We start from the raw sequence: 11,229 nt of genomic DNA, 5'->3' as shown, positions 1-11,229 counted from the left end.
ACATTTTCTTTTTCTTTTTTTTTTTTTAAGTTTATTTATTTATGTTGAGAGACAGGGAGAGCATGAGCGAGAGAGGAACAGAGGGAGAGGGAGAGAGAGAATCCCAAGCAGGCTCCACACTGTCAGTGAAGAGCCTGACGTGGGGCTCAATCTCAGGAACTGTGAGCCGAAATCAAGAGTCACATGCTTAACCTACTGAGCCACCCAAGCGCTCCTGGATAAGCACTTTCATGCATCATTTCTGCCTCCCAAGAAATCCAGGACGTGGGAACCCATCCATAGGGGTTAAGTGACTTGTTCAAGGTCACACTGCTGGTCGGCGACAGAGCTTGGGTCCCAGATGCAAAGGGAGTCGTTTAAATCTTTTTTTTATCTCAGGCTACAGCCAAGGATACCCTAACAAAGGGCTGCTCACTATCTCTCACAGAGGTGATAAGTCCCCACCTTGCGTGAGCCAAAAGAAATGCCAAGAACAAAGTCACTTAGGTGTTCAAGGTGGAGGTTACTCATACGTGCTGTGTCAGGCTTTTGTATTTACAAAGAAAACCTACTTCTTTAACTCGGGGAGTGCTGTCTTCCTTCCTCTTTGCTTACCCCGCTGACCTTGATCTCAGCAGCTGGCTCCCTTGGAGTTACTGCTCTGCGGGCCCAGGCAGCCCTTGGCCCCATTCCTTGTTCCCTTACGGGGTAAGGGTTGGGGGAGAAGGGCTTCGGCTCGGGGCATGGAGTCCTGGGCCTCCTTCCTTTGCTGGCCCTCTCACTTCCCTTCTCTTAACCTATTTCCCCCATTTCTGAAAGAAAGGGGTTTAAGTTCGAACCAAAGGAGCGGTTTCCCACCCAAACTACATATTAGAATCACTTGGGGGGAGATTTTTTAAAATACCTATGCCGGCCCCCACCCGAGGTTCAGATTAAGTGGGCTATCAATACCATTAGAGCTCCTTTCCAGGTGATTCTAAGGGCCGATGGATAAGACCTGTGGTTTCAGGAGCAGAGTGATATGTTCTGTTATCTGTGGCAAAATGAGAAAAATGACCAGAGTGCGTTAAGTTTTCCTTGGAGGTAAGTGTGTTCAATTTGAAGATACCCTTTATCTGAGATCATATCCCTTCTATTCTGTGGAGCAGCTAAAGTTCTTTCTCTTGGGATGTGATGACAACAGACGGTGGGACCTTTCCTTTTTTTTAACATCCGTTTTAACCAAATAAAAAATGGGCAACATTGGCCTCCAAAAGTATGAGGGAAATATTTCCTGGCCAGTGAAATTCAAACAGAAACACCAGCCTAGGTCTGTGCCACCCACTACGGTAGCCATGAGACATAAGGGGCTATAGAACACGTGAAATGTGGCTGGTCCAAGTCAGGTAGCACTACCAATATGAAATAGACACCAGATGATGAAGATTTAATATGATAAAAGAACGTAAAATAGCTCGTGAATATTTTTTACATTGGTCAGGTGTTAAATGTTAATATCTTGGATACATGGGGTTAAATAAACTATATTACTAACTTTAATCTCTCCTGTTTCTTTGCACTGTTTTAGAAATGTATCCCCTCGGGGCACCTGGGTGGCTCAGTCGGTTGAACATCCGACTTCAGTTCAGGTCAGGATCTTACGGTTCGTGAGTTCGAGCCTCACGTCGGGCTCTGCACTGACAGGGCAGACCCTGCTTGGGATTCTCTGTCTCCCTCTCTCTCTGCCCCTCCCCAGCTCTCTCTCTCTGTCTCTCTCTCTCTCTCAGAAATAAACAAGCATATAAAAATATATAAAAAAATAAAAAGCAAGAGGCCAGAAGCCGCAAGAGCTCTGGGACCGAGGCTCGGAACTCACCCAATGTCACTTCTGCCGCGTTCGATGTCCAAAGCCAGTGTGAAAGCCCGCCTAGATTCCAGGGCCGGGTAAACAGACTCTGCTTCTCCTCTTTAGTAACAAGTCCTGCAAAGGAGATTGTGGTCAGTCTGCAATCCACTCACTCCAGCTCGGTGGTCCCAAACAAGGAGAGGCTATGCCTTGCTCCTCAGGGCCTCACTGGGCCTTTCGTGGATTCTCAGCACTTCGACTCCCATGACCCCTTCCTCCATAAGACTGACAGATAGATAGACAAATAGATATTCTATTTTATGAGGGCATCGGTGTAATGATAAACATAATCGGGGCTGGATTCGTGATTACATATTCGTTATTGTTATATTCTTTTTTCCTTCTGGTTTCAAAAGAGATGAAAATTGAGCCATTTTCGGGGGCCCCTGTGAGTATCCTGGGCACTAGGTGTTGTGTCTTGTGGGCCACGTGGCCAAGTGGGTCCCGTTTTTGGTGGCTGATCGAGCACAGGGCACCCCAGCCCCAAGTGGTTCAGAGTCCCAGCAATTGCCCGGCAAACTGGGAGCTATGCAGGGCGACAGAGGGTGGGGCAGGCGTCCTCTGAACGGGTTACAGAGTTCCCCAATTACCTGTGTTCCGGATCCCCTATAAGGACATCTGTACTTTGCCCTTCCTTCAGCGATGGGCCATCGCTCCCTTTCTAGGGAAACTCCTGGAAGCCAGGTGAAACCAGGAAGTGCATTCAGGGCTTCAGATGGTGATAATAACACCAGGACCCTCCCCTCCGGTGGATCACTTTACCGGCTGGCTGTCCGTCAGGGGCTTTCCCACGCCTCCCTGCGCTGGAGCCTCTTATCCACACTCCTGCGGTTCCACCCACCTTTTCACAGATGCGGAGACTGAGGCTTGGAGATGTGAAACCACTTGCCCGGTTAGTGGTACGTTCACCGGGGGCCCAGGTTCCCTGGGCTAGCTCCCGGACACCAGGTGAATCCTGCAGGATCTGACCCTGGCAGCGTCCTGCACACCTGGAGGAGGGCAGGCCTCGGAGGACAGGCCCGGCCCGGCTGGTGAGAGGAGGCGCCCTGACTGACAGCCACGTCGGCCACATGTGTTGGGGGCGGGGGGAGGGCTGGGTGGGCCTTTTCGATTCCTGGGGGAATATGCAGCCCTTCAAAATCAGGGCCTGCTTTTGGTTTCTTCCCACATGTGGACACAGGTCTGGTTTTTATTTGGCTTGGTTTGGGTTTTGGTTTTTTAAATTGTTTTAATTAAAAAACTTTTTTTTTAATGTTTATTTTATTTTTGAGAGAGAGAGAGAGAGATACAGAGTGTGAGCGGGGGAGGGGCAGAGAGAGAGAGAGAGAGAGACACACACACACAAACACACAGACACAGAATCGGAAAGAGCTTCAGGCTCTGAGCTATCAGCTCAGAGGGACGAGGGGCTCAAACTCAGAAACTGTGAGATCATGACCTGAGCCAAAGTCAGCACTTAACTGACTGAGCCACCCAGGAGCCCCATGTTTTGGATTTTTTAGAGAGAGAGAAAGAGGGCTTGAACAGGGGTGAGGAGTGGAGGGAGGGAGGGGGAGAGAGAGAGAGAGAGAGAGAGAGAGAGAGAGAGAGAGAGAATCCCAAGCAGGCTCCACACTCAGAGCAGAGCCTGACGCAGGGCTCCATCCCATGACCCTGGGATCATGAAGTGAGCTGAAATCAAGAGTGGGACCCTCAACCTACAGAGCCCCCCGGGCACCCTGCTCTGTTGTTTTTAACAAGCTTATGTTATGACCACTGTCTATTCGGAGAGCCCATCAGAAAGAACACGGTCCAAAGCCAAGCAGCCCTGTATCTTCTGCCTCCTTCTCTCACAGGAGCTGATTTAGCCTCTCTGACCCAGTTTCCTGAAGCTGAAACGAGCCGAGGGTCACCCAGCTCCTAGGGACCCTTTGTGAGGATTAGCTGGGGAAAGACGCGGTGAGTTTTTAGCCCGCTGCTCAAGGGCACGCTCCAGGCTCTGAGGCGCTCATGCCGGGGACCCCTCTTGTCAATGTTTATCTGCCCAAGAAGCGCATAGAGCATCATGAGGGCCAAGCCCATCACACCGCAGAGCATCTCAAACATCCCTTCCCCTGCCCATCTTCGCGTGGCCCCGTGGATGAAACATGGGGTCCACTACTCCAGACCTAGGTGGCACAGATATTCTAAGCACCATGGACGTTTTTCTGGGAGAACACGAACAATTGGGATTCTTGCCCCTCAGGGCGCCTGTCTGGGAATGTGTGGACAAGCCCTGGGCCCCAGAGCTGGACCTGCATAAGCTGCGACGCAGGGGCGCTGGGGCGGGCCAGGGGGAAGCCTGAATATTAGTCACGTTTCCTACATATTTACCCAAAGCCATTTCCACCCGCTGCTAAGGATGTGAGAAGGCCCCCCCCCACCCCCCCGTCCCCACCCCGCCCTGGAAACCACTCTCCTCCCAGCTGGCCCCAGTGTACCTCAGCGTGGTGACAACCTGTTTCCTGCCACAGTCTTGGGGCCTTATGAAAAGTCAGCTCAATTCAAACAGTTAGTGGGTGCAGCCAACATACCAGACTCTGGGGTGCGGAGACTGACCGGTCACAGTCAGGACCCTGAAGTCATCTGCAGACGAGCTCAGCAGAGTGAGGAGAGGAGCAGGACCCAGTGCGACTTGGAGGCACAGAGCAGGACCATCTAATAAAGCTCAGCTGAGATCAGTGTAGCTGGGGTGAGATCAGGGAAGGCTTCCTGGTGGAGGTGATAGCCGAGCCGCCACTGGGAAGGGCATCTCAGGCAAAGGGCTCAGCCTGAGCAGGGGCTCTGAGGGCACCACGGGCTCTGGAATGCTGGGTAGTTTGGTGAGGGGGAAGGGAAGAGGAGGGAATGGGGAGGGGGGCAGGAGAACACTGGAGGGGACCGAGCGTCAGAGAGGCCCTGGCTGCCTCCCAGGAATGGAGCGGAAGGGGCAGGGCTCCAGGAGACAGGGAGGTCCCGTAGGAGCTGTTGTAAGAGGCCGGCAGCAGGGAGGGCGAGGGTCCCATCAAGGCACTGGCAGTCGCAGAGTGGTAGGTGGGGAGGAGGGGACCCATTTAAGACGTTCATAAGATCCAGAGAAAAGGGTGGGGTGGGTGAGTGTAGAGGAGCAGGGGGCTCAGGGGAGGACGATTCCCAGCTTGCTGGGTTGGGAGACTGGCCCCCCAACCTCCTGGTGGCACCTGTGAAGGCTGTGAAGGCAGCTCCTGGGAGGCTGAGGTCAGGAGAGCCTGGGTGAAGGCAGGGTGCTGGGGCTGTGCAGAGCCCCACCCCCCGGGTACCGGGTCCACAGTGACCGCTCCCTGCAGCCTGCGAGTCAGAGACCCTGGGGACCAAAAGGAGAAGGGACAGTCTGGGGAGGGGGCGGGTGGTGCCCAGAGGGGGCACATACGTCCACCGGAGCTAACACGTGATCTGAGGTGGTGCCTGAATGGATCATTTCCACTTTAATATGTATGCGTTTGTTTTCACGAGCATTACAAAAATACAGAGAGAACGTCGTGCCTTTTTAAAAGATGTCCTGGGGCACCTGGCTGGCTCAGTCGGTTAAGTGTCCCACACTCGGTGTTGGCTTAGGTCATGATCTCATGGTTTGAGGGTTGAAGCCCCGTGTCGGGCTCTGTGCGGCCAGTGTGGAGCCTGCTCGGGATTCTCTCTCTTTCCCTCTCTCTGCCCCTCCCCCGCTTTTTTTGTTGTTGTTGTTATGTATTATTTATTTATTTATTTATTTTTAAATTTACATCCAAGTTAGCATATAGTGCAATAATGATTTCAGGGGTAGAACCCAGTGGTTCACCCCTAACTATAAAACCCAGTGCTCATCCCAACAAGTGCCCTCCTTCATGTCCCTCACCCATTTAGACCATTCCCCCCACCCCAAACCCCTCCAGCACCCCTCGGTTTGTTCTCTATATTTAAGAGTCTCCTATGTCTTGCCCCCCCACCCTGTTTTTATATTATTTTTGCTTCCCTTCCCTTATGTTCATCTGTTTTGTATCTTAAAGTCCTCATATGAGTGAAGTCATATGAGGTTTGTCTTTCTCTGACTAATTTCACTTAGCATAATACCCTCCAGTTCCATCCATGTAGTTGTGAATGGCAAGATTTCATTCTTTTTGACAGCCGAGTAATACGTTACTGTATATACATACCACATCTTCTTTTTTTCTTTTAATTTTTTTTTAACATTTATTCATTTCTGAAACACTGAGACAGAGTACAAGCAGGGGTGGGTAGAGAGAAAGGGGGGCACAGAATCCGAAGCAGGCTCCAGGCTCTGAGCTGTCAGCACAGAGCCCGACGCGGGGCTCGAACTCACAAACCGCCAAGACCGTGACCCGAGACAAAGTCAGATGCTCGACCAACTGAGCCCCCAGGCGCCCCTACAGACCACATCTTCTTTATCCATTCATCCATCGGTGGCCATTGGGTGCCCCTCCCTGGCTTATGCTCCCCCTCTCTCTATCTCTCTCGAAGTAAATAAACAGACGTTTTAAAATATTAAAAAGTAAACAATGAAAACAATTAAAAGATGTCTCTTGGAATTCTTCAAGTAAAGTGCAAGGCTGGATTAACGTCGTCAAATGCTGCTGAGGATGCGGGGCAGGTACCTGCTGATCCCGAGGTCGGCATGCAACAGGCGGCAAGCACTCAGCAAAGAGCTGGTGAAGGAAGAAACCGAGGAACCCGGACAAAGGGAGGGCTTGGTCTGTGTGGGACGCAGGGTGTTCTCGGCGGCGGGAGCGCCTCCGTGGCTCGCTCGGTGGCCCTGTGGACAAGTTCTGGCTCGGGTCAGCTGCTCAAAAGGGAGCCAGCTCGGCCCCTCGGGCCTGGAAAGGGCAACTAGGGGCCCAGACCGAGTGTGTGGATGACCACAGCGAGTGATGAACTCACTGCATCCAAAGTGCCCTCAGGTGCCCTGGCAGCCGTCCTTGGTCATGCTTACCTGGGAGTTCCCCAAAAAATTAAAAATAGAGCTACCCTACTACCCAGCAATTGCACCAGTAGGAATTTATCCAAAGGATACAAAACTGCTGATTCAAAGGGGCACATGCACCCCCACGTTTATAGCAGCGCTATTGACAATAGCTAAATTATGGAAAGAGCCCAAATGTCCATCGACTGATGAATGGATAAAGATGATGTGGTTTATATACACAATGGAATACTACAAGCGATGAAAAAGAATGAAATCTTGCCATTGGCAACGATGTGGATGGAACTGGAACTTCGCTTATGCAAAGCGAAAGAAGTCCGTCAGAGAGAGACAGACGGCATGGGGATGTCACTCAGAGGTGGAATTTGAGAAACTTAACAGATGAACCTAGGGGAAGGGAAGGAAAAGTAAGATAAAAACAGAGAGGGAGGCAAACCAGAAGAGACTCTTAAAAAACAGAGAACAAACTGAGGGTTGATGGAGGGGAGGCGGGTGGGGAGGTGAGTTAAATGGGTGATGGCCATGAAGGAGGGCACTTTTCGGGATGAGCACTGGGTGTCATATGTAAGAGATGAATCGCTGGGTTCTACTCCTGAAGCCAAGGCTACACTGTATGTGAACTAACTTGAGAATACTACTGCCACTAATAAAGAGTCAAGGGGGAGAAGTGGACGGCAGCCATGGCCACCTTCCCCCTCTCTGGTTGGCATCACCACAGGGCGATGGCATGGTTTAGGGGCCACACTAGAAGCCACTCCTCTGCTTCCTGAGGAGCAGACCACTGCCCGGAGCCCCGGGGGTCGCTGGGGGGGAGCTCCGGCCACTGAGACCACACAGCATCCCTCACAAACCGAGCCCTCCCTTTGTCCGTGTGCTGTGAAGTCCCCGACAACCCACAGTGAGGTGATCACAGCCCGTGTCAAGCAGTCCCTTTCTGTGCCAAAGACCTTATAAGCCTCATCTAATTTATCCCCCAAACATCCCTGGGAGGTAGGTATTTGGGTTGTGTCCATTTTATAGATGAAAACACTGCGGTTCCAGAAAGTTAATTAATATTCCTCGAGCTCACGTGTCTGGTGAGTGGTGGAGCCAGGGTTTAAACCCAGATCTGTTTAAACCCAGAACCTAGGCGCTTGGACCCTTCTGGGGCATTGCCACCACTGGTTATTTTCGGAACGGGCTTGTGGAGGTATAATTCACATACCATAGAGTTCACCCTTTAGAGTGTGTAATTCAATGGTTCGTAAGGCTGCACAAATTTAGAACATTTTCATCATCCCCCCAAGAAACCCCCGTGCCCTTTAGATACCACCCCTCACCCACCCCCTCCAGGCCCTCCCAGCCCCAGGCAACCACTAACCTGCTTTCTGTCTCTATAGACTTGCCTCTTCTGGACATGTCATAGAAATGGAGACATAATACGTGATTTTTCGTGGCTGGTTTCTTTTACTCAGCATCACGTTTTCCGGGTTCATCCGCATTGTAGCACATGTCAGTACTTCATTCCTTTCCACTGCTGAGCAATATTCTGGTGTCTGGATACGCTATATCTTGTTTTTCGGTTCATCCACCGATGGGTGCTTGGGTTGTTTCCGCCTCTTGCCGATGATGAATAACGATGCTATGACGATTCATGTACCGGTTCTTTTGTGGACACATTTCTCTGGGGCGTATACCTAGGAGCAGAATTTCTGGGCCAAGTCGTGACTCTGTGTTTACACGACTACTGTTCTGAGGGCGACAAAATCAGTGTCCGTTTTCAGATGAGGAAATAGAGACTCCAAAAAACCCAGGGACCTGCCCAAGTTGTACAGAGCGTTAGTGGCCAAGGCAGGCTTTGCTTATTTCAAGCATACTCCGCTGTGCATTGTAGGAGCTCAGTTCCCACAACTTTAAGATATGAGGGGTGGGGAAGATGCTGTCAGGGTCAAGCCAATGAGTTAAGCAGGGTCTCTGCTTCTGCGCGATTTACCATTATGAGGCCACTTACACCGTGAACCTTACGCAGCACGTGCTATGTGCCGAGCTCTTTACAAAAGTAAAGAATGCGCCATCCCGGCCCCCAAGGAGCTCCAGCTCTATTGAAGAAGACCCTGGGCATATCGGCGAACAATGCTGATGAGTGACAGGTGCCGGGGCCGATGGAGGTGCTCGGGACGCGTGGCAGGACTGGGGAAGACCTCCCAGAAGTTCTGGCGGGTAGACTGGGAAATGAACAAGGAGCATAAGCAAGGTGAGAGGATGGTCTGTTTAAAGGTCTTACAGTGTTGGTGGGTCTGGTGGAAGGCACCAGCAGAGGCCAGGACAAGCAGATGAGCGGCCGGTCAGGGCCTCAAACACCACACCTGGGAGTTTGGACTCGCGCTTTTAAAGTGTGTGAAGCAGGAATGATATAGGGTAATCTGGTGGTTAGAAAAATCCCTCTGGAGCAGTAAAAAGAATGAGAGATGAAAATGGAGCAGGTTAGAAGTCTACTGCACCAGTCCCAGCAATAGAAGGGAGAGTCTGAATAGGATAGTAGCTGTTGGGATGGAGACGAAAGGACAGACGACAGAGGCATCTAGCAAGGAGGGAAGTGTCTATGCGGTTAATTGGCACTGGTGGAGGCAACTTCTGGAGTGTAGGGGCTGAATGGTGGCCCCCCCCCCAAATATTTGTCCACTGGGAACATGTGGATGTGACCTTATTTGGAAAAGGGGTCTTTACAGATGTTATTAAGCATTTTGAGATGAGATCATCTTGGATCATCTCAATAGGCCCTTGATGTTTGGCCTGGCTTCCAGGACAGTGAGAAAATAAATTTCTGTTGTTTTAAGCCACCAAGTTTATGGTAATTTATTACAGCAGCCCCAGGAGACTGACAACACACAGCGGGGTGCAGGTTCTTGGGTGCGGGAGACCCAGCATCACATTTCCGCACCTCTGGGCTCTGTGGAAGGAGGTTCCCCGCTCCCGGGCTGCGGACCCAGACAGGGCAAGGCCACAGAGAGAGAAGCTCCCCATAAGGCCCTGCCTCGTGCTAAGAAAACAACCTCCAGTGTGTTGCCACATGAGGATTAATGACATAATTATGAGCTCTGACCTCCCTGTGTGATTCGGTCGGGCTGAAGGCTGAGGCCTCGGGAAGAGCGAGTGGAATCGTCGCCTGGTCAGGGAGGAAAGGCAGCGTCAGACGGCTCCCAGAAGAGGCCGGTCTCCGTGGGAACCTGCAAGAAACCCAACCGGGCTCACAGGTGACATACCCCAAACATGAGCCAGTCAGGTGAACTGGAGGCCACTGGCCAGCCACCCAGCCTGACTCATTCCCCTCTGTGCAGCAAGCCTTACCAGGCACTTCTGTAGGCTCTGTCTCAGGGGGGTCCAACGATGAGGGGGGGGAAAGGTCAGGTCAAGTCATCCCATCATGAGAGACTGGGGAGCCCAGTGTGGCAGCAAGCTCAGGAGTTTCGGAGTCTAATGAGCCGGGTTCAAATTCCACCACCACCTCTTTACAGCCCCGTGTCTCTGGATACCTCAAGTCGTTTCCCTCAGCCTCAGTGTTTTCATCTCTAAAATGGGGATGACTAGACCCACACTGCAGGAGTGTTTAGAAAATTAAATGAGCGGTCATATGTCAAGTGCCTAGCGTACAGGAGATTTTTTTTTAATGTTTTTATTTATTTTTGAGACAGAGAGAGACAGAGCATGAGCAGGGGAGGGGCAGAGAGAGAGGGAGACACAGAATCCGAAGCAGGCTCCAGGCTCTGAGCCGTCTGCACAGAGCCCGATGTGGGGCTCGAACCCACGGACCGTGAGATCATGACCTGAGCCGAAGTCGGTCGCTTAAACGACGGAGCCACCCAGGCGCCCCATGGGAGATGTTTCTGATCAATTGGCAAACGTGTTGAACACCTACTGTGTGCCACTTGCTAAGAACAATGGTGAACAAGCGTGTAGCCACCCTCGTGGAGGAGCAACCAAACACGGCAGGCACAGCCCAGAGTGGGGAGGCTTGTGTGGGAGGGTCAGGGGTCAAGGGGAATTCCAGAGGAAGTTCAGTTGAAGTTGGAATCATATTTCTGTTGGCCCAGAAGGATTCAGGGATCAGCCTGAGGTCGTGGGGCGAGTCGTGGCCAGGTTAGCCCGCAGACCCACGCTTCAGACGGCCATCGGCTGTCACCTCTGCTCTCGGGCCCCAGCGGGCTCTGAGGGTCCCGTTGTGCAGGACCGGGCCAGCTCTCGGTCAGACAGCGCACCTGGAACCTGCCAGGCTCTGCCCTGGGGACTGGACACTCAGCCCATGGTGCAGGGGGCCCCCGGCCTTGGTCCTCTAAGTGATAGAGGCACCACCGTTTGCTTCTCCATTCACATGCTGGTGGAGAGTTGGGTTGTTTCCCGTTTGTGGTTGTTACAGACAACGTCGCGAAGAGTATTC

The sequence above is a fragment of the Lynx rufus genome, unplaced genomic scaffold (assembly GCF_022079265.1).
Source record: "Lynx rufus isolate CCGP_SWC_20201006 ecotype Redwood Valley unplaced genomic scaffold, mLynRuf1.p SCAF_12, whole genome shotgun sequence".
Lineage (NCBI taxonomy): Eukaryota > Metazoa > Chordata > Mammalia > Carnivora > Felidae > Lynx > Lynx rufus.
The sequence above is the reverse complement of the archived record's forward strand: the minus strand, read 5'-3'. Positions refer to the sequence as shown.